Source organism: Bos taurus, chromosome 9 (assembly GCF_002263795.3).
Source record: "Bos taurus isolate L1 Dominette 01449 registration number 42190680 breed Hereford chromosome 9, ARS-UCD2.0, whole genome shotgun sequence".
Classification (NCBI taxonomy): domain Eukaryota; kingdom Metazoa; phylum Chordata; class Mammalia; order Artiodactyla; family Bovidae; genus Bos; species Bos taurus.
The window spans coordinates 13,420,434-13,426,196 of record NC_037336.1 but is presented as its reverse complement, the minus strand read 5'-3'; the positions used below and the strand labels follow the sequence as shown (position 1 = coordinate 13,426,196).

Below are 5,763 nucleotides of genomic sequence, written 5' to 3'. Positions count from 1 at the left end.
CCCTTCCTAGTTTGCTGCTACTGGCACTGACCAGAGACTTGTCCTCATCCCCTCTCCAATGTTCATTACCATAAAGAACAGCTGGTAACCCCCGAGGAGCAAGGACATACAAGCTCAAAATGATGAACAAGGCATCTGAGGAGTATAACATCTGTTTTCTTTTAAGTGAACAAACTAGAAAACATACATCATTTGAAGAAGAATTATTGGAATGAACAGAAATGTTTTAAATTAGGCATGATAGATATTCTTTAGGAGATAAAGAATAAAATGAAACAAGAACAGAAAAAAAATTTAAATAGCCCAATGGAAATATTAGACACGAAGATAAAGCAGTCAAAATAAAGAACATAGTGGATCAGGGTAGTAACAGGCAGATACTTTAAAGATGAATTGCAAGAAAACTGAGATAAGGCAATTCCCCAAAAGGCAGCAAAAAGGATAAAATGTGAAAAGCTTAGAGCTATGAAGACTAAAGTAGAATTAGTAATATCCACATAAAGAGTCTTTAAAGGAGATGGAGGAAAAGCTTTAGACAAAAGTCAACACCCGGTGCTGGCTCCGGCAGCACATATAGTAAAATTGAAATGAAACAGAGATTAGCACGGCCCCATGTGCAAGGATGACATACACTTTTGTGAAGCATTCCATATTAAAACAAAAAAATTCAACACCCCTTTATGAAAAAAGCTTTCCAAAGAGTGGGCATAGAGGGAACATACCTCAACGTAATAAAGGTTGTATATAACAAACCCACAGCAAACATTATTCTCAGCGGTGAAAAACTGAAAACATTTCCTCTAAGATCAGGAACAAGAAAAGGGTGCCCATTCTCACCGCTATTCGATATAGTTTTGAAATTCCTAGTCATGGAAATGAGAGAAGAAAAAGAAGTAAAAAGAACCTAGATTGGAAAAGAAATGAAACTTTCACTGTTTGCAGATGACATGATACTATACATAAAAAACACTTAAGATGCCACCAGAAAATTATAAGACCTAATCAATGAATTTAGTAAAGGCCCAGGATACAAAATTAATACACAGAAATACCTTGCCTTCCTATACAATAACAATGAAAAATCAGAAAAAGAAATTAAGGAAACAATCCCATTCACCATTGCAGCAAAAAGAATAAAATACCTAGGAACAAACCTACCTAATAAACCTGCTGACCTATGTGCTGAAAACTGTAAGACACTAATGAAAGAAAACAAAGAAAGACACAAACAGATGAAGAGATATACCATGTTCTTAGACTGGAAGAATCAGTATTGTGAAGATGACTACTACCCAAAGCAATCTACAGACTTGATGCAATCTCTATCAAATTACCAATGGCATTTTTCATAGAACTAGAGCAAAAAAAAGTTAGAATTTGTATAGAAACACAAAAGGCCCTAAATAGCCAAAGCAATCTTGAGAAAGAAAAAAGAGCTGGGAGAATCAACCTTCCTGACTTCAGACAATACTTACAAAGCTACAGTAATTAAGACAGTATCAGTTCAGTTCAGTTCAGTTCAGTCGCTCAGTCCTGTCTGACTCTTTGCGACCCTATGAACTGCAGCACGCCAGGCCTCCCTGTCCATCACCAACTCCCGGAGTTCACCCAAACTCATGTGCATCGAGTCAGTGATGCCATCCAGCCATCTCATCCACTGGTGTCCCCTTCTCCTCCTGCTCCCAATCCCTCCCAGCATCAGGGTCTTTTCCAATGAATCAACTCTTCACATGAGGTGGCCAAAGTATTGCAGTTTTAGCCTCAGCCATCAGTCCTTCCAAGAAACACCCAGGACTGCTCTCCTTTAGGATGGACTGGTTGGATCTCCTTGCAGTGAAGGGACTCTCAAGAGTCTTATCCAGCACCACAGTTCAAAAGCATCAATTCTTCGGCACTAAGCTTTCTTTACAGTCCAACTCTCACATCCATACATGACCACTGGAAAAACCATAGCTTTGACTAGACAGACCTTTGTTGGCAAAGTAATGTCTCTGCTTTTTAATATACTACCTAGGTTGGTCATAACTTTCCTTCCAAGGAGTAAGTGTCTTTTAATTTCATGGCTGCAATCACCTCTGCAGTGATTTTAGAGCCAAAAAAAATAAAGTCTGACACTGTTTCCACTGTTTCCCCATCTATTTGCCATGAAGTGATGGGACCAGATGCCATGATCTTAGTTTTCTGAATGTTGAGCTTTAAGCCAACCTTTTCACTCTCCTCTTTCATCTTCATTAAGAGGCTCTTTAGTTCTTCTTCCTTTTCTGCCATAAAGCCGTGTCATCTGAATATCTGAGGTTATTGATATTTCTCCCAGCAATCTTGATTAGAGCTTGTGCTTCTTCCAGCCCAGCATTTCTCATGATGTACTCTGCATATAAGTTAAATAAGCAGGATGACAATATACAGCCTTGATGTACTCCTTTTCCTATTTAAAATCAGTCTGTTGTTCCATGTCCAGTTCTAATTGTTGCTTCCGGATCTGCATACAGATTTCTCAAAAGGCAGGTCAGGTGGTCTGGTACTCCCATCTCTTTCAGAATTTTCCACAGTTTATTGTGATCCACACAGTCAAAGGCTTTGGCACAATCAATAAAGCAGAAATAGATGTTTTTCTGGAACTCTCTTGCTTTTTCCATGATCCAGAGGATATTGGCAATTTGATCTCTGGTTCCTCTGCCTTTTCTAATACCAGCTTGAATGTCTGGAAGTTCATGGTTCATGTATTGCTGAAGTCTGGCTTGGAGAATTTTGAGCATTACTTTGCTAACATGAGATATGAGTGCAATTGCATGGTAGTTTGAGCATTCTTTGGCATTGGCTTTCTTTGGGATTGGAATGAAAACTGACTTTTTCCAGTCCTGTGGCCACTGCTGACTTTTCTAAATTTGCTGGCATATTGAATGCAGCACTTTCACAGAATCATCTTTTAGGATTTGAAATAGCTCAACTGGAATTCCATCACCTCCACTAGCTTTGTTCGTAGTGATGCTTTCTAAGGCCCACTTGACTTCACATTCCAGGATGTCTGGCTCTAGGTCAGTGATCACACTATCGTGATTATCTGGGTCATGAAGATCTTCTTTGTATAGTTCTGTGTATTCTTGCCACCTCTTCTTACTATCTTCTGCTTCCATTAGGTCCATACCATTTCTGTCCTTTATTGTGCCCATCTTTGCATGAAATGTTCCCTTGGTATCTCTAATTTTCTTGAAGAGATTTCTAGTCTTTCCCATTCTGTTGTTTTCCTCTATTTCTTTGCACTGATCACTGAGGAAGGCTTTCTTATCTCTCCTTGCTATTCTTTGGAACTCTGCATTCAAATGGAAATATCTTTCCTTTTCTCCTTTGCTTTTTGCTTCGCTTCTTTTCACAGCTATTTGTGAGGCCTCCTCAGACAGTCATTTTGCTTTTTTGCATTTCTTTTCATGGGGATGGTCTTGATCCCTGTTTCCTGTACTATGTCATGCACCTCCATCCATAGTTCATCAGGCACTCTGTCTCTCAGACCTAGTCCCTTAAATCTATTTCTGACTTCCACTGTATGGAAGAAAGTATGGTACTGCACAAAAATAGAAATATAGATCAATGGAAAAAAATATAAATCCCAGAGATAAATGCATGCACCTATGAGCACCTTATCTTTGACAAAGCAGGCAAGAATATACAATAGAGAAAAGACAGCCTCTTCAATAAATGGTACTGGAAAACCAGACAGTGACATGCAAAAAAAATAATAAAATTAGAGCACTTTCTAACACCTTACACACTGGAGTGGGTGGCCATTGCCTTCTCCAACCTTACACACAAATAAACTCAAAATGCATTTAAAACCTAAATGTAAGGCCAGGAACAATAAGACTCTTGGAGGGAAACATAGGCAGATTACTCTTTGACGTGAATCGAAGCAAGATTCTCTTTGACCCACCTCCTAAAGTAATGGAAATAGAAACAAAAATAAATAAATGGGACCTAATTAAACTTAAAAGCCTTTTCACAGCAAAGGAAACTATAAACAAGATGAAAGACAACCCTCAGAATGGGAGAAAATAATTGTAAATGAAGCACTATATACAAGAAGTCCATGCAGCTCAATATCAGAAAAACAAACAACCTGATAAAAAAAAAATGAGTGGAAAACCTAAACAGACATTTCTCCAAAGACTTACAGATGGCCAACAAACATATGAAAACATACTCAACATCTCTCACTATTAGAGAAATGCAAATCAAAATTACAATGAGGTATTATTACCTCACACCAGTCAGAATGGCCATCGTTTAAAAATCTACAAACAATAAATACTGGAGGGGATGTGGAGAAAAGGGAACCCTCTGCACTGTTCATAGGGATGGAAACTGAGACAGCCACTATGGAAAACAGTACGGAGATTCCTTAAAAAACTAGGAATAGAACTACCATGCTGCTGCTAAGTTACTTCAGTCATGTCCGACTCGGTGCGACCCCATAGACGGCAGCCCAACAAGCTCCCCCGTCCCTGGGATTCTCCAGGCAAGAACACTGGAATGGGTTGCCATTTCCATATGACGCAGCAAATCCACTACTGGGCATATACCCTGAGGAAACCATAATTCAAAAAGATACATGTACTCTAATGTTCATTGTAGCACCATTTGCAATAGCCAGGACACAGAAGCAAGCTAGATGTCCACTGACAGATGAATGGATAAAGAAGTTGTAGTATTAATATATATATGCAATGGAATATTAGGCATAAATGATATGAATTTGAGTCAGTTGTAGTGAGGTGGATGAACCTAGAGCCTGTTATACAGAGTAGAGCAAGTCAGAAAGAGAAAAACAGATATCATATATTGACGAATACATGCATACTAATGAACCTATTTGCAGGGCAGGAATAGAGACACAGACCTAGCGAACAGACTTGTGGGGAACTGGTGGGATTGCACCTCAGAAGAAAAATAACAAATGCTGAGGGCTATGCTCAGCAGTTGGAAGGGGCTGCTGACTTGCTTCTTTCTTCAGGTGGGAGCATAGAATGGACTCCACAGCCAGTATGGCTCATTGTCTGGGAGACAAAAATGGGCAGAACTGCTGATCAAGCTCCTTGGACAGACAGGGCCACCATCTCAGCTCTACAGATGGACAGAGCCACTGACAGTGATCAATGCTCAGGCCTCACTGCCAGCAGGAATGCAATTCACCACGATCTATAGGCTGATTGCTAGAGGCCCCTCCTTGCTGCTTTTTTCTTTGTAGAGGTCCAGCCCCACCAGTTCCCCTGTGGTCCCTATGAGGCCAGACCAAAATGGGTTTCCTAGGAAGCACAGGGGAAATGGATGTCCACTTTAGGATCCTTGTATCCCCTGAGAAACCTTGGGCCCATGGTGGGTGGGGGGTGGGCCTTCTCCATGTGGAGCTGTGCCATCCTGCAAGAGGAACAAGGTAATCAAAGTGAAAAATGTTTCTACTGCTCTTCTAATGCAGGCCCTTGTTTCTGTGGTCCATCATACTTAAGTCTCATCCCTGGGCTGTGAGATTTTCACAAAAGTATCTTGTCCATGGACTGTTGCTAGTTCATCTTTCTATGAAGGCAACTCAAGTTGAAGATCACCTATTCTACCCTTTTGCTGATGGTCTATGTTTCATTAAAAATATCATAAAATTATTGAAAATACCAACACCCATTCTTACCTGTAGGCAAATCATCCAGCTATACTGTTTTAATGTGATGGGTATTTTAATTGCTTTATATAAAAACTAGCTCTTCAACACAGTCAGCA

At 39.9% G+C, this 5,763-nt stretch overlaps 1 non-coding gene across 1 annotated transcript; it reads left to right on the top strand.

The window, feature by feature from the left end:
• Positions 1–552: 552 nt before the first annotated feature.
• On the top strand, positions 553–657 carry LOC112448200 (U6 spliceosomal RNA). The gene has a single exon (XR_003036587.1). It is a non-coding gene; the product is annotated as a U6 spliceosomal RNA (small nuclear RNA).
• The last annotated feature ends 5,106 nt before the right edge of the window (positions 658–5,763 follow it).